This window comes from Perognathus longimembris, chromosome 19 (assembly GCF_023159225.1).
Source record: "Perognathus longimembris pacificus isolate PPM17 chromosome 19, ASM2315922v1, whole genome shotgun sequence".
Classification (NCBI taxonomy): domain Eukaryota; kingdom Metazoa; phylum Chordata; class Mammalia; order Rodentia; family Heteromyidae; genus Perognathus; species Perognathus longimembris.
In genome coordinates, this window is record NC_063179.1 from 23,476,048 (window position 1) to 23,497,614 (window position 21,567).

The window sequence follows — 21,567 nt, forward strand, 5'->3', positions numbered from 1 at the left end:
TTTGAAGTAGAATATTAGTTTAACTTCTATGAGGCACTGGGGTTAATTCCTCATACCATTAAAAATAAATAATAAGGGCTGGGGATATAGCCTAGTGGCAAGAGTGCCTGCCTCGGATACACGAGGCCCTAGGTTCGATTCCCCAGCACCACATATACAGAAAACGGTCAGAAGCGGCGCTGTGGCTCAAGTGGCAGAGTGCTAGCCTTGAGCGGGAAGAAGCCAGGGACAGTGCTCAGGCCCTGAGTCCAAGGCCCAGGACTGGCCAAAAAAAAAAAATAAATAAATAAAAATAAATAAATAATAAAAGAAAGAAAGAAGGTATCTCATGTGCCAATGTCAAATGTTTTTCTTTCCTTTTTCATTTTGTCTTCATTAATTTCTCAAATGGCTTGCATTTAAATGAAAGCAGGTGTAAATTAAGTAATTTTAATTAAGGCTCTGGTAGTAATTTTTATCATAAAAAAACCAATACTTTAATCTTTATTTTCAATACAGTGAAATAAACAACATGAAGGGAGGGATTCAAACTATAAAATCAATGAATAATAAAAAAAATCTATATCCATGGTAAAAATCTAGTTTCACATAAAAACTTAAAGTGCTATCTTTTTCTTTGTCATTAGTTACTGTTGGGCTCTGGCTGTACTTTTTAAGGGGGCAGTCCTGAGAGTCCTGCCTCTTCTCCCGCCCTGGGGCTGCTTGGCTATTATCCACTCTTACCTTCTCCCCGGGTCTGGACCCTCCCCTGGAAAAGGGAGCTAAGCCAGCCCTGCCCTCCATCTGTAAGCACTTGTGCCACTATGGCGCCAGCCGAGCCCAGGGGAGGTGGTTCTGTGGGTCATGATCTCCACCCATAGAGGAAGTTCTGTGACATCACTATGATGAGCAGCTCATCAGCCAATCACTAGTACCTAGTTAGGCGCCCCAAGTCCCTCTCCTTCCTGCCGTCATCACTGTGATAAATGCAATTGCCCTCCCCCTGAATAAACGGAAGTCCATCAGATGGCTCCCCAGAATCTCCGTGTCCAGAGTCTGCTTTAGAGTAAGGGGGGCTTTGGGACAGGTGGTTTCCCCGGCTGGATCCCCATTTTGGCTTAGTCTCAATTGGGACATGCTCTGCCCTCCTGCCGGCGGGAGTAGCATGCAGAGCCGAGTGTCCCCCACAATCAGTATAGCCCGACAAGTTACTTGGTCAAAAATCTGATAAGAGAAAACTAAAATTTCTAAGTAGAAATGGTGGTCCATGCCTGTAATTCTAACTACTGAGGAGGCTAAGATCTAAGGGTCAAGGTTCAAAGACAGCCCAGGCAGACAAATGCAAGAGAGTCTAATTTCCAATTAGCCAGCAAAAAGCCTGAACAGCAGGCTTAAATGGGAGAGCACCAGTTGAGTGACAAAACCAAGCAAGAGCATGAGATCCTGAGTTCAAGCTCCAGTACTGGCACACATACATACATACAGATGCACATGTATACATATACACGTATGCACACGTACACCTAAGGTCTTATTATCACTCTACTAGTATTTCAGATGGTTTTAATAGAATATCAAAATATCTTAAATTGCTCATTTACAAATTATGACAGAATGTTCATTACAATAACAATGAAACTCTTATGATGATAAATAATTCATAATCTGAAATCTACAGATGAAAAATGCAAACCTGCATCACTCCCTTCTTATCAGGTTTAGTTGGTTTTGCAGCCTCAGTGGCTGAATTCTTCAAACTCTTCTTGCTACAGTGCAGAAGTACTTCTACTACATATAAAGGATCCAGTTCACCAGAATTAGGCTAGGAAAACAGGATAAGAGAAAGTTATTAACTCCTTAAAACTGGTACACAAATACCAGGTATACAGGTCCTATTTTCTGACACTTTGCATGATGACGTAATGGGCAGTACATGTTCCTTTTAGAAAGTGAAGGTCGTTGCTCTGCACCTTGCATTGTTTTCCACTAGATTAGAAAACACAGCAACAACTCAGAACTTATGAATCCTCATTCAGTAGGACTACTGTCAGCTGTGATAGAAATATCACCTTTAAGTTCCTAATGATTAGTTTATTATGTTCTGCCAGAATTAGAGAAAACTGAGAAGAAATAATCAGTAACAGAAAATGATTCTATCTCCATGTCATCCAAATTAAACACACAAAACAGATTGACGTCGGGTGCTGGTGGCTCATGCCTGTAATAGTAGCTACTCAGGAGATGGAGGTCTGAAGACTGAGGCTTAAAGCCAGCCCTGACAAGAAAGTCCATGAGATTTGTGTCTCCAATTAATCACCAGAAAACTGGAAGTGGAGTTGTGGCTCAAAGTAGTAGAGTGCTGGTCTTGAGCAAAAAAGCTCAGGGATAGCACCTAGGCCCTGAATTCAAGCCCCAAGATGGAGGGAAAAACAAAAAACCCACAATTGATTATTTCATTGATGACTATACTGGCACATTTATAACAGGATCTCACATCATTTTATTACATCATTTAGTCTTATACATTCTAATAAAATCATGTTTCTAGAGATCTGAGGAATACAGATGCATACTGCAATAATTTGTTTCAGAAGAGTACATTTCAAACTAATCCTTTGTTAAAGATGGTTAGCATTTTTTGACTTGGAATATTTTTTTATCCTCAAAGATTACTTATACACGTATGTAAACACATATACATACATATGTGTACATTCATACATATACACCTAATATGATCTAATACATGTAGATTTTTAGTCTAATCTGTTTTTTGTGCTTAATTTGTATGATTTGGAGATATTCACTTTCTGTTACTGATGATCTCTTCTAATTTTATGTATACAAAGCATATATATATACATATATCTTTATATACACATGTATATATAAGTATACATATATCTGGTCATTATTAAGTAAATTTAATGTTATAAACAATGAGATACACAAAGAGTTTGTAAAATGAATTTTATGAAATGGAATTAATTTTATAAACAATGAGATAAACAAATAGTTATGACCAACTTTCAGCTCTTGGTAAGGAGACTCAGTGATAGTCATATTTATAGAAAGACAATAAAAAGTCCTCTGAGTAGGATGCATTTTGTATCTAATTCCACAATGTGTAAGCTTACCCCATAAGCATATTCTATGAAGCCAGGATTACTCAGATACCAAACCCAGATAGACATCACAAGAAAAACCTATAGACTTGTATTTCCTGTAAATATGGGTGTGGAATAATATGCCAGAAATGAATCTGGCAATATATAAAAAATACCATGACAATGTGAGAATGTACGTTGGTTTAACACATGAAAATCAAGGTAATGTAAAATACTATATGAGAATACTAGAGTAAAAAACAAAAATCACCATCAAGTTGATCATCTCAATACACACATAGAAATAGAGAAACACTTTCACGATAAAAATACTCAATAAACTAGGAACACATCATGAAATAAAATGCCTATCACAAACCTAAGATCTTATTTCCCTACAACAAATGGCTTAAACATCTTGGTTTGCATATTTCTTTCATAAGAAATATTTTAATTATTGTTACCTTTAAATTGTACAAAGGAGTTGTCATTTAACAAAGCAGTCCATGAATACTATATATTTTGATAATGTCACTGTTTTCAACATTCTCACCTGTCCACTCCCTACCTGCCCTTCCCTCATGCTTCTGAATTTTGTAGGATACACATTGGATTCCTGACTGCATTCTCAATCACTAACTTCAAGTTCCAAAACTTAATTCCTAATTGCCTCAACACACATGTACAAAGAAGTTAAGGACAATAAAACCATGAACTAGTCTACTTTAAAAGAACACATATCACATCTAATGCAAGCTGGATTTTAATGATTAAAAAGACTTACGATTAAGATTTTGAGATTAAAAAGGCTTGTGGACTGAACCTGTCTTGCTTGAGGTCACTTACTAAGCCTGTCATGTAGTGCTTTCTGCAGCTAGAGAAACTAGGTGCAATGGCTGGCTTATTTCAAAGTAGTCACTCTTCTGATAAATTGACAAATGCTGCTTGACTGTATGGATAGTAATCTGTCAACGTATGTATATAGTAATGAGCCAAATCAACGTTTTTACTACTTCCATTTAGACAGAATATGAAAAACTGACCAGCTCTCCCATCTCTTTTCAAGTTTCCAACCTGTATTAAAAGCAGAGTTCTAATCTGTAACTATCAAAGGTGAATTCTTTTGGTAATAATCAAGAACAAGATAATCAAATTAAAACAAAAAAAACCTGAAGAGATGGAAGAAAAAAAATCTCAATTGTCATGAAATAAAAATTTTCATTGCTGGGAAATAATCACATTGCTTCAAGCACAAAATTTACAATCATTTATAAAATGAATTCCTATGGTAGAACTTGTTACTACTTTTAAGGTAATAAGTACTATTACTACTTAAAACAATTTTATGAGTCTTAAACAAAATGAACACTTAAGGGCTGGGAATGTGGCTTAGTGGTAGAGTGCTTGCTTTCCATCCATGAAACCCTGGGTTCAATTCCTCAGTACCACATACACAGAAAAGGCTGCAAGTGGCTCTGTGGCTCAAATGATAGAGTGCTAGCCTTGCGCAAAAGAAGCTCAGGGACAGGGCCCAGGACTTGAGTTCAAGCCCAGGACTGGCAAAAAACACCTACTTAACTGAAAATATATATGCAATTCTACTTTAAGAATAAGTTTACCTATTGAAAATATATATGTAATTCTACTTTAAGAATAAGTTTTCCTTAACATTTGACTTTTTTGAGAAATTTACTACTATTCCCCAGCCAAGATCATCTTCATTCTTCACCTGAAAATGAAAGAGACACAAGAATGCTCATATCCAGGAAAATCACAGCCTCACATGCATGTTATAGGCCAGTAAGAGTCTAATTCTCTTAATTTTTAAACAAATGTCACTGTTAGATTCCACCACCCCACTCCCAGACAGGGACTTGAACTCTGTATTTGGCACTTTCACTCACTAGCTGGCGCTCTACCATTTGAGCCATGCTTCCAATCTCTGTCAGTGCTAGATTTAAGGAATAGGTTATTAATCCTACAGAAAAAAAAATCACCACCAGATTTCACAGGACTCTACAAACAGCAGTAACAGAAATCTCTCAAGTTGGCAAATAAATGCTAAAAATGACAATGCATTTGTTCTAACATTTTAAGTCTTTTATAGCTAATGAACTTATCTAGGACCTAAAACTGCTTTATTTGGTGGCAGCACTTTACAATTAGAAAAATTTTTACATAATTCCAAAAGTACTTTAAATTATATTTCCTCACATAAAAAACCAGTTGTCATTAAGTCTGAGACAAGCCAATGAAACAGGTAATAGAAGACCAACTGTTAAATGAATAAAAATATTGAAAGGTTCAAATTGTCTATAAAATAAGAATGACATACATACCTTTAACAAATGACCAGGTTGTAGAAATGGTAAACAGTATTTAGGTTTATGAATATAGTCTTCAATCTCTTTACCTAGCTTGGCAAAGCTGCTGTCTAATCTTTTAATAGATAACTACACTTTCTTCATTAGGAATTACTATTTTATTATACTGTTCTCTGAGTTCTTTACCACTGAAAATTGAAAACACATGAATATCAAAAACATTATGTACATAAATTATATAAGGGATCTACAATTTCTACTACAACTGCAGAAAACAAAGTCATTTTGCATGAATCCATTGGAAGTTTTGAGGAGATGACTGTAAGGCATAGTGTCTAGTTTCTTTTCTCATCATTAAGTTGTGCCTTCTCTGATTCATCCTGTCCTCTTCTCCTCATAGTTAATGGATTGTCTATTTCCACCCCTATCCTAATCTTGCTGCTCAAAGTATTGGCTTTGCTTTCTCTCTCATTCCATAAAGACTTCAAGCAACTGTTACTAAACTATTTTTATTACGGTAAAATACATATCCACAGAAAATTTAACATTTCAGTGAGTGGGAGGAACTTATGCAACAGAGACAATACAGAAGTATCTTATATTTGGAGGGCAAAGAATTTCTGGTTCTTTCTGGAGACTTTCACATCCCTTCTGTTAGGTTGCTCCTTGCTTGTTTGGTGAAATAGAATACAAGATCTCAGTGCTTTTGTTCTGGACAGTACTATTTGAACTCAGAGCCTCCGACTTGCGAAGCAAGTTCTCGAAAGCTGGAGCAGTTACTACCAGCCTGAGATGGGACTCATTTTCTGCATGGATGGGAGTTTGGACCTTTATTCACATACTGTAGATTCTCAATCTTTTCTGGGGTTAACAGATATGTGGTAATGCAACCAGCCTCCCTTCCTTGCAAAATCTATTTCTTCTCCTTGAGCTGGGCCGGAATCTCCATCCTCCCACTCTCAGCCTCACATAGGTTTGAGGATGACAGGTCCAAGCAACTGCACCCAGCAATGGGCTGAGAAGGCATTTCATAAACTTCTTATCCAAGCTGGCCTCAAATCATACCTATCCTTTTATCATCAGCTAGATTTATAGGCTTCCCTAGCCACTATTGCCTAACTCAAGATTCATCAATATTTGAAACAGTCACCCTCTTCTCCACCCCTAAGCCAAAGAGTTAAACACCGTAACTCAGCTCTTTAGGCAGGTATCTGACGTGATATAATTCTAAAGCTACCAGAATTTCTGTAACTTTTGATAAAAGCACATAATCTTAACTCAAATAAAAACCTTAAGTAGCTGTTTTCCAATTGTTGGGCTCATCTTTTCATCTACCATGAGAACTACAATTCCTCTATCATCCATTCCCCTCCTTCCAGCATAGGCAGACATCTGAATGTATTCACCAGAGGAAATATAAAAGGACAGGATGAATATATCAAGTTTAGGGAAAAAATCTGGAAAAACACATATTCGCAATTTTTTTTTTTTACTGTGAAACCCTCAAGTACAAGTTACTTTTTCCAGAAAGCAAATGATCAAAAACAACAAAAACTTCAAGAGGGCTTAAACACACAAAAGTGCAATACAGTTGATAATGACACAAAATTTAAATTCTAGCCCCAAATGAAGTAACTTTAATATGTGCCAATTACTTTTATTTTTGGTACAGTCATGGGGCTTGAACTCTGGGTCTGGGCACTGTCCCTAAGCTCTTCAGCTCAAGGTTAGAGCTCTACCACTTAAGTCACAGAGCCACTTTTGAGCCAATTAGTTTTATTTACATTTTACTATTTATTTACAATTAGTTTATTTTTTTGTTTCAAATATACCTACCTACCAGGAAATATGTCTTAGTCACTAGCTTAAAAATATCTAGATATTCTTAAAAAAATAGTGTCTAATAAAGCAAACAATAAACCAAACCAAGCAGGTATGGTATCACTTCTGATTTATTATACTAACTTTCTGAATCTGCAAAATTTGAAATTCATAGGAAATGAACAAAAGAAAAGCACAATTCTTGGTATGTATCCCTGGGGGTTAGTAGAGCTCCTCTGTCTCTAAGAACGATGTAGTAGAGAAAGGTTGGTAATACTCCTATAGATAGGCTTTTAGGACAGCAATGAACCACCTGAACATTTGGAAACATTATTTCTCTAAGTACAAGTGGACTTTTCTTCTGGGAGAAAAGCCTATTTTAAAACTCTATTTTCTTTAAAGTTCCTTGAAAAGAGCTAAGAAATACCATGCCATAAGATGTATATTACTAATAGCATCAAAAACAGTCCCAATGACCTAAAAATCAGGAAGACTGAAGAAAAAACCACCACAACCAAATAGCCAACTTTATATATGCAGACCAGTAAAAATCTGATTAGAATCTAGGGCTTCGTTACATTGAGGAAAACATTGCTTGGTTAAATTTAGCTATCCACTTACCTTTACCCCAGAAATCATGTGCCACCCACAACAAGGGGTAAGTTACAGCAGACTCAGAAGTTAATTACTTCTCTTTTGTACAGTATTCACATAATTTGAAATAAAAATTTTATAATGACTTTATTGTTTTATCATGAGTACTTTTCATAGTTTTGGTGATTTACTACTGATAGAAATGTCTCTAAGCCGATAGTAGTCACCTATTTCAAGGATTTAACCCAACTGAAGATATGTGAGTCTGTGGCTCACACTGGACCCTCAAACTAGAAATCTTTCTCCCATCACCTTTCACCCACACCAATGTTCTACTGTCTGCCTGGAGAACACTTAGCTGCTGTTGTTTCTTATTTTAAGGATGTTTTCTCTATGAATTTTATGACCCATATGTACACCTAATTCCCTTTCTTTTGTCAAGTTTCTCTGTAAATGCTTCTCAGAGAATCTATATACTATTTAGATGTAATGTACAGACATCTTCCATATCCATCAACTTCACTTGTACTAAGTTCTTTAAAGCTAGGTTTATTGTTAGTTTTGTTGTTTTTACTTGAGCACTATAGTTCTAACAAGACCTTTAAATTTGTATTTTAAATATGGTAAACTGCTTGATAATAAAGTACTTGCCCTCTGTATTAAATATCCCAGCTTAATGCTTTACTTATACTCCCAACTTTGTCTCCTTTCTTCCAAGTTTGAAAAGAGTAATTTCATTGGAAGGGAATAACTGTTATAACTTCTATTTTACCAAATAAAGTAATGAGCTGCAACCATAGCTGTTTCAGTAGAAATATTGTGAACAACTTAAATGTTAAATGAAAATTCCATTTTAAATATGTTTTAAACATTCAGGGGCTGGGAATATGGCCTAATGGCAAGAGTGCTTGCCTCGCATACATGAAGCCCTGAGTTCGATTCCCCAGCACCACATATATAGAAAACGGCCAGAAGTGGCGCTGTGGCTCAAGTGGCGGAGTGCTAGCCTTGAACAAAAAGAAGCCAGGGACAGTGCTCAGGCCCTGAGTCCAAGCCCAGGACTGGCAATAAATAAATAAATAAATAAATAAATAAATAAATAAATAAAGTAAACATTCAGAAATAATTTGTATACTTACTTCCTGTCACCATACTTCTTTAGGTAGAGGAATTTTATTTCAGAAGTGGGCTAGGATAGAAACTTAAGAAATCCAAGGTTTCTGGGAGAGTACAGGGAAAGGGGTGACATTGTCCAAAAAGAAATGGATTCTTTGCCTGACATATAACTAACCCCTCTCTACATCACATTCATAATAACAATTAACAAAAAGAAAGCCAAGATTTATCCTTGGTAACTTTTTGTGCAGATTGATTACATAATCAGAAATGCCTAAGCCTGGAAGTATTCAGAATTTGGCTCTCAGAATATTTGCATAGACTCTATCAGTTGAGCACCCCTAATTTGAATATCCAAAACCTAAGCTGCTTAAAAAAAAATTAGGGGGCTGGGGATATGGCCTAGTGGCAAGAGTGCTTGCCTCGTATACATGAGGCCCTGGGTTCAAGTCCCAGCACCACATATACAGAAAGCAGCCAGAAGTGGCGCTGTGGCTCAAGTGGCAGAGTGCTAGCCTTGAGCAAAAAGAAGCCAGGGACAGTGCTCAGGCCCTGAGTCCAAGCCCCAGGACTGGCAAAAAAAAAAAAAAAAAAAATTAGGGAATCACATTTATGCTTAAATTTTGGATTTTGAAGTTTCAGAAATTTTCATTAGGGCCTCTCCATCCTTATCAACTCAGTGACAAGCTCTTAATTATGTGGAAACTAACATTGCAATGATTACATAAGTCACAGTCATATTCGAAAACAGTAAAAAACACTTCAACATATGAATAACTCTACTCACCCATCAGAAATCCTTCCTATCAAATTTATGAGCATTTGTAAGCAACACAGTTCTGGCTGGCATATTAATTCCCATAGCAAATGTCTCTGTGGCAAACAAGGCCCAAATAAATAAGCAATTATATAATTATGCTATGTAATTATATAGTATTATATACTAAGCAATTACAAATATATAAATACGTATTTTAAGCTTGAAAAACTAGTCATAATTTCTAAGTACAAATAAGTAGGCTATTAATTAATGTCTTAGTTATTAATGAGACTGACTAAGATAAGCAAGATGGTATTTCCAGATATTTTTATTTATTTATTTGTTTTTTGCCAGTCCTGGGGCTTGAACTCAGGGCCTGAGCACGGTCCCTGGCTTCTTTTTGCTCAAGGCTAGCACTCTACCTCTTGAGCCACAATGCCACTTCCGGCTTTTTCTGTGTATGAGGTACTAAGGAAGAGAACCCAGGGCTTCATGCATGCTAGGCAAGCACTCTACCACTAAAGCCACATTCCCAGCCAGTATTTTCAGATATATCCCACTACTTTGTATGGCGATATTTTACATATTACATAATTCAGGGAAAATAGCCTTCTCTTTCATCTTGGTGGTGGTAACTGGAAAGAGTACAATTGGCTTAACTGGCCTAAAGCATTTAGCTGTAAAATATTTTTCTATTTTTTAAATTAATTAAATTTTATTAACAAGGTATTGTGCAAAGGAGGTACAGTTACATAATAAGGTAGTGAGTACATTTCTTGTGATATCTGTTACACCCTCATTTTCTTTCCCTTCCCTAGATCAGGTAGGCATATATTCAATATCCAGTGTACCATATCCAGTAACCATGTAGGGTATGCCAAAGAAAATTCACCTAGAACATTAAACGTAATGTCAACAATAGAATCTTCTTGTGCCCTTCTCTTGGAGTAGTTTTTGCTTATCCTCATCTTATATAATCATGTGTACATAGCTGTTGAGCTATTGCGATCCACTGATAGGTCTATTCTAAACCTTTTTATGTTTGTTTAGTAGTTGTTTGGATTTAGATACATAATGTAAAGTCACGGACCCAAACATGTGGAAATACCATTTGACAAGAAGTTTGTTATTTTTCAGACCTGGTCTCTAGTGTTTCTCCCCCACCCCCGACCCCCAACAACCATATATCAAGCAGACCATGCGCCTTTGTCCTCCGTGTTCTAGGCTTGTCTCACTCAATATTATTTGTTCAAGCTCTGACCATTTCCCTGTGAATACCAGTATTTTATCATTTCTAATTGCTATGTAGTATTCCATTGTGTACAGGTACCACATTTTTTGGATCCGTTTATCTGTAGTGGGGCATCTGGGTTGTTTCCATATTTTGGCTCTTGTGAATTGTGCAGCGATAAACATGGATGTGCAGATGTCTTTTTGGTACCCTGAGATCTGTTGTTCAGGATAGATGCCTAGGAGTGGTATGGCTGGGTCATAGGGTATGTCTATGCTGAGCTTTTTGAGGAACCTCCATACTGTTTTCCAAAGTGGTTGTACTAATTTGCACTCCCACCAACAGTGGAGAAGGGTTCCTCCTTCCCAACATCCCCTCCAGCATTTGTTGTTGCCTGAGTTCAGAGTATAGGCCATTCTAACTGGAGTGAGGTGGTATCTCAGGGTTGTTTTTATTTGCATTTCCTTTACTGCCAGGGATGTTGAACATGTCCTCATATGTTTCTTTGCCATTTTTTATCTCTTCTCCTGTGAAGTCTCTCTTTAGCTCCTTTGATCATTTAATAATTGGTTTACTGTTTTGGAGAGGTTAGTTTTTTGAGTTCTCTGTAGATGACAGATATTAGGCCTTTGTCTGTTGCTGTGCTGGTGTGCTGGTGTGCTTTCCCATATGTTGGCTGTCTTTCTAGTTGGTGGCTATGTCTTTAGCTGTGCAGAAACTTTTTATTTTGTAGTAGTCCCATTTGTCCAGTCTCTCCCCTGTTTTGCCCCTGGTACTCTATTCAGGAAGTTCCTTCCTGTGCCTATAAGTTCTAGCGTTTTTCCTACTCTGTCCTTCAGTAGTTTCAAGGATTCAGGTCTGATGTTGAGGTCCTTGAACCATTTTGAGTTGATCTTGGTGCGTGGTGATAGGCTAGGGTCCACTTTGAGTTTTCTCCATGTGGCTGCCCAGTTCTCCCAGCACCAGTAGTTGAGGAGGCTATGTTTTTTCCATTGTATGTCTCTAGCTCCTTTGTCGAATATCAACTGACTGTAAGAATGCGGCTTTATTTCTGGGTCCTAAATTCTATTCCATTGGTCTTCAGGTCTGTTTTTATACCAATACCAGGCTGTTTTTGTTATGATGGCTTTATAATAGAGCTTGAAGTCTGGTATTGTGATTCCTCCTGTGCTGCTTCTTTTGCCTAGAATTACTTTGGCTATTCTAGGTCTTTTGCTGCTCCATATGAATTTATGGTTTGTTTTCTCTATTTCAGTGAAGAATGTATCTGGGACTTTGATGGGGATTGCATTGAATTTGTATAACATTTCGGGCAAAATGGCCATTTTTACTATATTGATTCTGCCTACCCATGAGCATGGGAGGTCTTTCCATCTCCTGGTGTCCTCTTTGATTTCCCTTTTTAGATTTTTATAGTTCTCATTAAATAGGTCATTCATATCTTTAGTTAGGTTAATCCCTACGTAATTTATTCTTTTTTAGCTATTGCAAATGATATTATTTCCATAATTTCCTTTTCTGATTGTACATTGCTGGTGTACAGAAAAGCTGCTGATTTTTGTGGGTTGATTTTGTACCTTGATACTTTGCCAAAATGGTTTATTAGTTCTAGGAGTTTGGGGACTGAGTTTTTTGGGTCCTTCAAATATAAGATCATGTCATCTGCGAATAGAGATAGTTTGATTTCTTCTTTACCAATGTGGATCCCTTTGATGTCCTCCTCTTGTCTTATTGCTATGGCTAGGGATTCCAGCACTATGTTGAATAGAAGTGGGGAGAGTGGGCATCCTTGTCTTGTTCCTGAGTTTAGGGGAAATGGTTTTAGTTTCTCCCCATTTAGTATTAGCAGTTGGTCTGTTGTATATGGCTTTTATTGTTTTAAAGAATGTTCCCGCTATTCCTGTTCTCTCCAGGGCTTTTAACATGTACGGGTGTTGTATTTTGTCAAAGGCTTTGGGCATTGGCTGACATGATGATGTGGTTCTTGGTCTTAGCTCTGTTCATGTGGTGAATTACGTCTATTGATTTGAGGATGTTGAACCAGCCTTGTGTCTGTGGGATGAAGCCTACTTGGTCATGATATATAATTTTCTTGATCAGTTTCTGGATCCTGTTAGCTAATATTTTGTTGAGGAGCTTTGCATCTGTGTTCATTAGCAATATTGGTCTGTAATTCTCTTCTTTTGTTGGGTCTTTGCCTGGTTTGGGGATGAGTATGATATTAGCTTCATAGAATGAGTTTGGGACTTCTCTGTTTCTATTTCCCAAAAGAGTTTGAGAAGTATTGGTGTTAGCTCCTCACTGAAGGTTTTATAGAATTCATTGGTGAATCCATCCAGGCCTGGGCTTTTCTCTGTTGGAAGGCTCTTGATTATATCCTGTATATCGCTGTAGGTTATTGGTTTATTTAGTTGATTTATTTCTTCTTGATTAAGTTTGGGCAGTTTATTCTTCTCTAAGAATTGATCCATTTCTGTAAAATTTTCGTTCTTTAGTGAGTAAAGGTTCTGGAAATAGTTCCTTATAATTGTTTGAATATCCTATGTATTTGTTGCAATATTTCCGGTGGAGTCCCTGATCTTATGGATACCTGATCTTACGGATATGAGTCTCTTCTCTTCTTTTTCTGTAAGTCTTGCAAGGGGTCTGTCAATTTTATTTATTTTCTCAAAGAACCAGCTTTTAGTTTTATTTATTTGTTGAATGGTCTTTCTATTCTCAATCAGATTTATCTCTTCTTTAATCTTTGTGATCTCTCTCCTCCTAGTCGTTTTAGATTCAATTTTTTCTTGTTTCTCCAGTCATTTTAACTGCATCATGAGGTTATTCACCTGTTCTGATTCCATTCTTTTAATGTATGGGCTGAGGGCAATGATCTAGCCTAGCTACTGAAGAGGCTGAGCTCTAAGAATCCCAGTTTGAAGTCAGCCTGGACAGCAAAGTCAGTGAGGCTCTTATCTCCCATTGACCAGCAAAAATCCCAAAGTGGGGGCTGGGAATAGCCTAGTGGCAAGAGTGCTTGCCTCTTATATGGGAAGCCCTGGGTTCCATTCTTCAGCACTACATATATAGAAAATGACCAGAAGTGGCAGAGTGCCAGCCTTGAGCAAAAAAGAAGCCAGGGACAGTGCTCAGGCCCTGAGTTCAAGGCCCAGGACTGGCAAAAAAAAGAATCCAGAAGTGGAGCTGTGGCTTAGGTGGAAGAGCACCAGCCTTGAGCTCCAAGGACCTGAATAAGAACCCATGAATTATAGTAGTGTGTCCTGATGAACATTTCTGGGAAGTGAAGGGGAAGGATCATCTTTTAATCTTTTATATACAGGTTCTCTAATTTTACAGACAAAAGCTACTCCTCATAATCTTTAAGAAAACATCCTTTGCAAGCCGGCAAGATGGTGGTGGCGGGAGCGGGCAGTCTAAGGTGGGTGGCGTCTTGCCCTGCTGCTCCGCAGTCCCCGCCTGTCAGCCCGCGAGCTGTCAGCACCGGCCCGGCTGTAACACAAGAAGGTTGTGGATCATTATGAAAATCCTAGACACAAGATATCTAAAAATGTCCGCACGGGCTTGGTGGGTGCTCCGGCATGTGGTGACATCATGAAATTACAGATTCAGGTGGATGAAAACGGCAAGATTGTGGATGCCAGTTTTAAACCATTTGGCTGTGGTTCTGCAATTGCCTCTAGCTCCTTAGACACGGAATGGGTGAAAGGGAAGACGGTGGAGGAAGCCTTGACCATCAAAAACACAGATATGGAGCTAGAACACAGCATGGAGCTGTGCCTGCCCTTTGTGAAACTGCACTGCTCCATGCTGGCAGAAGACGCAATCAAAGCTGCCTTGGCTGATTACAAAATGAAATAGGAAGGCAAAGGAGAGACAGAGAAGAAATGAGCCAGTTAGGCAGCCCTCCCCCACACCTAGATTCACACCCACCCAGAGGCCCATCGGAAGCTGAGACGCACACAGTACCTGCCATGCACATTGTGACTAACACTGCCAAAATACACCGCTCAATTATTCTGAATCCCGTGGTTTCTTTCAGCCCACTCTGGTTGCCTTAATGCACTTAGTGTATATTTTGAATTTCTGTATATGGGTTCAGAACTGACATCAGTACTGGAGTCATGAGTTTTGATAACCTGAAAAGTGCATAAATATTTAATCTACCCTCAGTCTATTTGGGGGAAGGATTATCCATAGAATGCCTTCGTTTGATCATTTGATAGGACTAGTTATTGTACATAGAACAGATCTCATATATATATATTCACACATATATTATAATAAAAGAATGTAATGTAAATAAAAAAAAGAAAACATCCTTTAAGGATGAGGAGTTAGCGGAATGTTCACCTTATATTACCAACAGAAACTTACCAGGATCCAGAATTGTTTATTAAAGTACTTTGAATATGTTCTTCAAAGTAGTAAATTTCTTTTAAATGTTATACTTAAAGGCTACTTAAATGCTCTTAAGATATTTTTAATTATAATAATTTTTAAACATAAAAATTGTTAGACATACACAGATTTATGATTATACTTTGAAGTTTTTTCTCATTTGTGATATACCATTGCAGTTATAAATCAATGTCATTGTTTAGGCTCTTTGAATTGTCAGACTAGCTCACAAATTCAATTCTTCTCTAAACAAATCTTTAAATCTTTATTTAAGTCTATTGAATCAACTCCATGTCTCAATTTTACTACATCCAGTAATGCTATCTCTATTTACTTTAAAAAAGACAATATCTTGCCTACTCAGGAGACTGAGATCTGAGGATCATGGTTCAAAGCCCATGAGACTCTTATCTCCAATAAACTATCCAGTAAAAGCTGGAAGTGGTTCTGTGGCTCAGGTGGTAGAGCACTAATCTTGGGCACAAAGAGATCAGGGACAACACCCAGGCCCTGGATTCAGGCTCTAGGACCGGCAAAAAATGGGGGGAGACAATGAACAATTTTTATCTATTCTCTTACATCTATGAAACACCTTATTACATAAAAGATTCAAACTAAGCAAACTCACTGAAATTTAAATTTTAAGAAAAGCAAACAGCAATAAATAATCACACAAAAATGCCTACTAGAAATTATGTTACCTCAATGGTAAAGCCCTTGCAAGCTAACAGACAAGGCCTTTGTTTCAATCCCTAAAACTACAAAAATCAAAGCAAAATAAAACAAACTACCTATAATCAATATTCACTACAATTTTCAAATGGCTCATGCAATACAATTTTGGGTATAATAAAAAATAAAATCATCTAGGTTCAGGTGACGCATACCTCTAATCTAGCTACTCAAGAAGCTGAGATCCAAGAATCATAGTTCAAAACCAGCCTGGTCAGATATATCTAAGGTACTTATCCACAATTAACCAGCAAAAAGTCAGATATGGAGGGATGGCTCAAGTGGTAGAGTAAGAGCTCTGGGTGAAAAAGCTGAGCGGGAACCACAGGTCCAAAGTTCAAGACTCACTACTGGCATAAAAATTAAATAAAATACAACCATACCTTTACCAATTCTTCAGAAAAGAGAATTTTCATGGTTTCTTTCAAAATAGGAAGCAAACCACCCTGGTGAATACCAATCCCCTGCTTCAAAAGAGGAAGTACGTGCTCAACCTGTAATTTTAGAGTAAGATACATAATTATATGAGAAAAAGTGAATTTAAAAATCTCAAATTGAGAAAATTAAAGTTATGCTTAAAAGTAACTATTAAGAAAGTCTTTTAAAATAGCTATATTAAATTATAACAAGTTATAACAAAATTATAACAAATTAATTATTAAATTATTACAACTTATAACAAAATTAAATTATAAATTATAACAAATTAAATTATAAAAAAAATTCTGACCTACCTATTAACATGATAAATACATTTCAATAAAACTTACAAGTACTTTATTGCTTCAAAGTTTTTAAGCTCACTTAATCTCCTCAGGAAAAAAAAGCTCGCTGAGAACAATTTGTGTGTCTACAAACTAATATAAAAAGCTCAGCCTGTGGTGTGTGCCCACTGTCCCAGCCACTCAGGAAGCTGGGACAGGAGGATCACAGAAGGAGTCCAGGTGGGCAGGGCCAGCCAGGGAAACATAACATCTTTGTAAAGAAGGTAAAGATACTGGCAACTCAAAATAGAGGAACATAAACAACTATAAGACATTTAACATAGGTATGTATTTCATGTAAAAACAAATAACTGAAGTTATTCATACTCTACCAAATGCCACTAAACAATTATCACAAATATGCTATGGTAATAGGTGTAAAAAGATATAGCTCAGACTTTAAATATCAGTAATCCAATTGAAGAGAAAACATATTCAAAATAATAAATGAAAACATTATAAATGTCAACAAATATAGTACTATAATCTTATGATAAATAATTTACAAACCAAAGTATTAGTTTGTAAAATAAATGACATTGAAATGTCTCCTTTCATACAATAAACTCTTCATATATTAGGTCAATCAGCAGCAATTCTTTTTTTGTTTTTTTGGTTTTTCTTTTTTTTCAAATTTTTATTATCAAACTGATGTACAGAGAGGTTACAGTTTCATACGTTAGGCATTGGATACATTACTTGTACTGTTTGTTACCTCCTCCCTCGTACCCCCCTCCCTCCTCCCCTTTTCCCTTTCCCCCCATGAGGTGTTCAGTTCACTTACACCAAACAGTTTTGCACTAATTGCTTTTGTAGTTGTTTTTCTTTTTTTACCCTGTGTCTCTCGATTTTGGTATTCCCTTTCAATTTCCTAGTTCTAATACCAGTATACATGGTTTCCAATATACTCAGATAAGATTACAGAGATAGTGTAGGTACAACCACAGGAAGGTGATACAAGAACATCATCAATAATAGAAGCTACAGATACACATGGGATGTTTTTTTTTTTGGCCGGTCCTGGGCCTTGGACTCAGGGCTTGAGCACTGTCCCTGGCTTCTTTTTGCTCAAGGCTAGCACTCTGCCACTTGAGCCACAGCACCACTTCTGGCCATTTTCTGTATATGTGATGCTGGGGAATTGAACCTAGGGCTTCATGTATGGGAGGCAAGCACTCTTGCCACTAGGCCATATCCCCAGCCCCCACATGGGATGTTGAAAGTAGTTACAACTGTGATATAACAATCGTTTCCATAACATGGAGTTCATTTCACTTAGCATCATCTTATGTGATCATAAGGGCATAGCTATTGGGCTCTTGTGGTCCTCTGCTGTGACTTGCCTAAACCTGTACTAATTCTTCCCTATAAGGGAGACCATAGAGTCCATGTTTCTTTGGGTCTGGCTCACTTCACTTAGTATGATTTTTTTCCAAGTCCTTCCATTTCCTTATAAATGGGGCAATGTCATTCTTTCTGATAGAGGCATAAAATTCCATTGTGTATATGTACCACATTTTCCTGATCCATTCGTCTACTGAGGGGCATCTGGGTTGGTTCCAGATTCTATCAGCAGCAATTCTTACATTTAGGTGCATGGCAGAATTACAGAGCAAGCATTCAAAAGATTCTAATAACCAGGGTATATCAATTAAGTTGAATCTCTGAAATTAGTACCTAAGTATCAGTTTATGTTAGAATTCTCAATCAATTCCAACCATCAAAGGAAAAATATACTGGATTAAAACAAAGTTGTCAGCATTTGCCCTATGCCCACACATGCCAACGTGTTCACCTCCCAAGGGGCGGAGGCCAGAAGGTGGGAGGGACTTCCATTGTCCCAAGGCTGGTGGAAAGGCAGCCTTCCCCCAAGGCCATAATAATCCCCAACACAAAGTAACTATTAATTTCCTTTCTAAATGTAATTTCCATTGTTTTGTTTTATATTCTTATGAACTGAGAAACTTAAATATTTAAAATTATGACCAAAAATTTTGAAATATAAGAACATAAGCAAAAATGACCAGATCACAACTTTTAGAAAAAAGTTTCTAAAGGCAGCAATTTTTTTCTGTCACTCTTCAGCAATTTAAAATAGAGGAAAGAAAGATGGGATTTCAATAACATTCAAACATGTATGCTGCATTGTATCAACAGTATCATATAGTAATAAAATAAAGAAATGCTACCTATTAATATCCATTCTGACTCATCTTCAAAACTCACCTGAGGGAGCTTTTTATTTTCATCAGATAAGCAATCAATTGCATTACTGAATACTTCTTCAATCATCTTCTTTCCTTCATCTGTAAGGGAAAATTCAATGGTATAAAAATATTAAAATAAGTCAGTGACATTGATTTTCAAGCATTACAAAGAGTAACAGTCTACAGAGAATAAACCTAAAGAATCAGTATTTCAAGTGTGATGAGGAATACATTTATATTACATACATTACATCTCAACTACTTAGGAAGCAGACATAGAATGGGGGAAGGGGTGTCGAAGAAGGCACCTTAAATGCAAGATACTGTCTGAAAAATAAACTACAGCAAAAAGGAAGGGGGTATGGTTCAAGCAGTAGAGAGTTTGCCTTGCAAACACATGACTGGGGTTCAAATTCCAGAACCATCAGGGAAAAGCAAAGCAAGAAATCAGTACTAAAGATAATGATATATTTTTTTCAAAAACGAGACTAAAAAAAAATCACCCACACAATTAATAAAATTTATAGCCTTTCAAAACACATCTAGCAGACTTAATCCACAAAAACAAAGTAAACTACACTAAGTGATTTACAAGCAACAATTTTATTAACTACAGGTCACAGAAACTACTAGCTACCTTTTACTACTTGGAAAAGTAAGGATTAGTATAAATCAGCTCTGCTTTTTTTTTTTTTTTTTTTTTGGCCAGTCCTGGGCCTTGGACTCAGGGCCTGAGCACTGTCCCTGGCTTCCTTTTTGCTCAAGGCTAGAACTCTGCCACTTGAGCCACAGCGCCACTTCTGGCCGTTTTCTGTATATGTGGTGCTGGGGAATCAAACCCAGGGCCTCACGTATAGGAGGCCTCTCTTGCCACTAGGCCATATCCCCAGCCCCTCAGCTCTGCTTTTAACTGCTGGAATAACAATTACAAAGCTCAGGCTCTTAGCCCTTGTACTGTTTTACTTGCATTATTCCCATGAAACAATTACTTAAAGAAAATATTTGTTGAATTAATCAATATACAACCCTGAAATTTTAAACATATGTAGCACTGGTAGTTAAAGGGAAGAAAGGAAGAAGGAAAGGAGGGAAAGAGGGAAGGAGAGAGGAAGGAATGAGAAAGAGAAAAAAGAGGAGAGAAGAAACAAAAGCCAAGGAGCTAAGGAGCCAAGAAAAATTTTAGATGGGCTGGGAATGTGACTTAGTGGAAGAGTGCTTGCCTAGCATGCAGGAAGCCCTGGGTTCAATTCCTCAGTACCATATAAACAGAAAAAGCTGAAAGTGGCTCTGTGGCTCAAGTGGTAGAGTGCTAGCCTTGAGCAAAAGAAGCTTAGGGACAGTGCCCAGGCCCAGAGTTCAAGTCCCAGGGCTGGCCAAAAAAAAAAAATGCTTTGGAAAGGTAGAGAAGGTAAGGTACTCTGACCAAGAGAGCTACCCTCAACGGAGCAAGAGGGGTAGATAGAGAACAGTAACTGAGTTATGCTAATTAAGTATAAGAAGGGATCCACAGGACAACTGATGAAGTCATTTCTTTCAATTAAAGGAGAGTACTGGGGTTGTAGCTCAGTAGCAGAATGCTTACCTGCCATGTGCTACAGTACTCTGAGTTCAAGCCACAGCACCACCAAAACAAGGAGGAAAAAAAGAGAAAAGAAAGGAAATAAATAAATAGTCCCTCGAAGATCCTTAGGTTATTATGAAGGTGCTAAGTATTTATTATTTTAAGTATAGGTGAACTGAATAATCAAGTAATTGTGTGCAGACATATTACTAGAAATATATTTTAGTCATTTACATCTAGCATTGGAATTATAAAGAAAATGTGCAATACATGTGTTGAAATCTAATTTGGTCATTTGAAGAGCATAGCTTCACAATCTTTCTTACAAAACTGAAAATAATTACAGGTTGGAAATTTCTATCCATAATCATCTTCACAATCTTGAACACATTTGATGGTCCTGTAAAAATAATAGATGAAACAAAACCAAAAATTAAGTCAAAATGGATGACAGAGCTCATGTAAAATCTAGAACTGTAAAATTCTACAATAAATGTAGGAAGAAATTTTGGATATGATTCCTAAAGCAGAAGTCAACAGAAAACCAAGAATCAAGCAAAAGTGGGTTTCACAAAATGAAAAACTCTTGTGCTTTAAATAACACATCAACGGAAAAACAATACAACCCTGTCATAAATCACTTATCTGATAAAGTGTAGTATCCAGATATAAGAAACCTTATAACTCAACAAAGACAAAAAAAATCCAACAATCCAAAGGAAGATTAGAAGTCATTTCCCCTAAGGTATACAAATGGGCAATAAGCACATAAAAGTGCCAATCACAGGCCACCATGATATGTAAATGAAAACCATTTTGAGATGCCAGTTACCACCACTGCATGACTCAAATAGACACAGAATACTACACATTAATTATCAAGGAATGGAAAAAAAAACAAACTCCCATAGTATTTCTAATGGAAATATGACATAGTCATTTTGGAAAACAATCTAGTAGTCTTAAAATA

The 21,567-nt window shown here is 37.0% G+C and overlaps 2 pseudogenes; one reads left to right on the forward strand and one right to left on the reverse strand.

The window, feature by feature from the left end:
• Positions 1-1,541: 1,541 nt before the first annotated feature.
• LOC125367562 overlaps positions 1,542-21,567 on the reverse strand; it is a 46,898-nt pseudogene continuing 26,872 nt past the window's right edge.
• On the forward strand, positions 14,325-16,081 carry LOC125367536 (annotated as a pseudogene).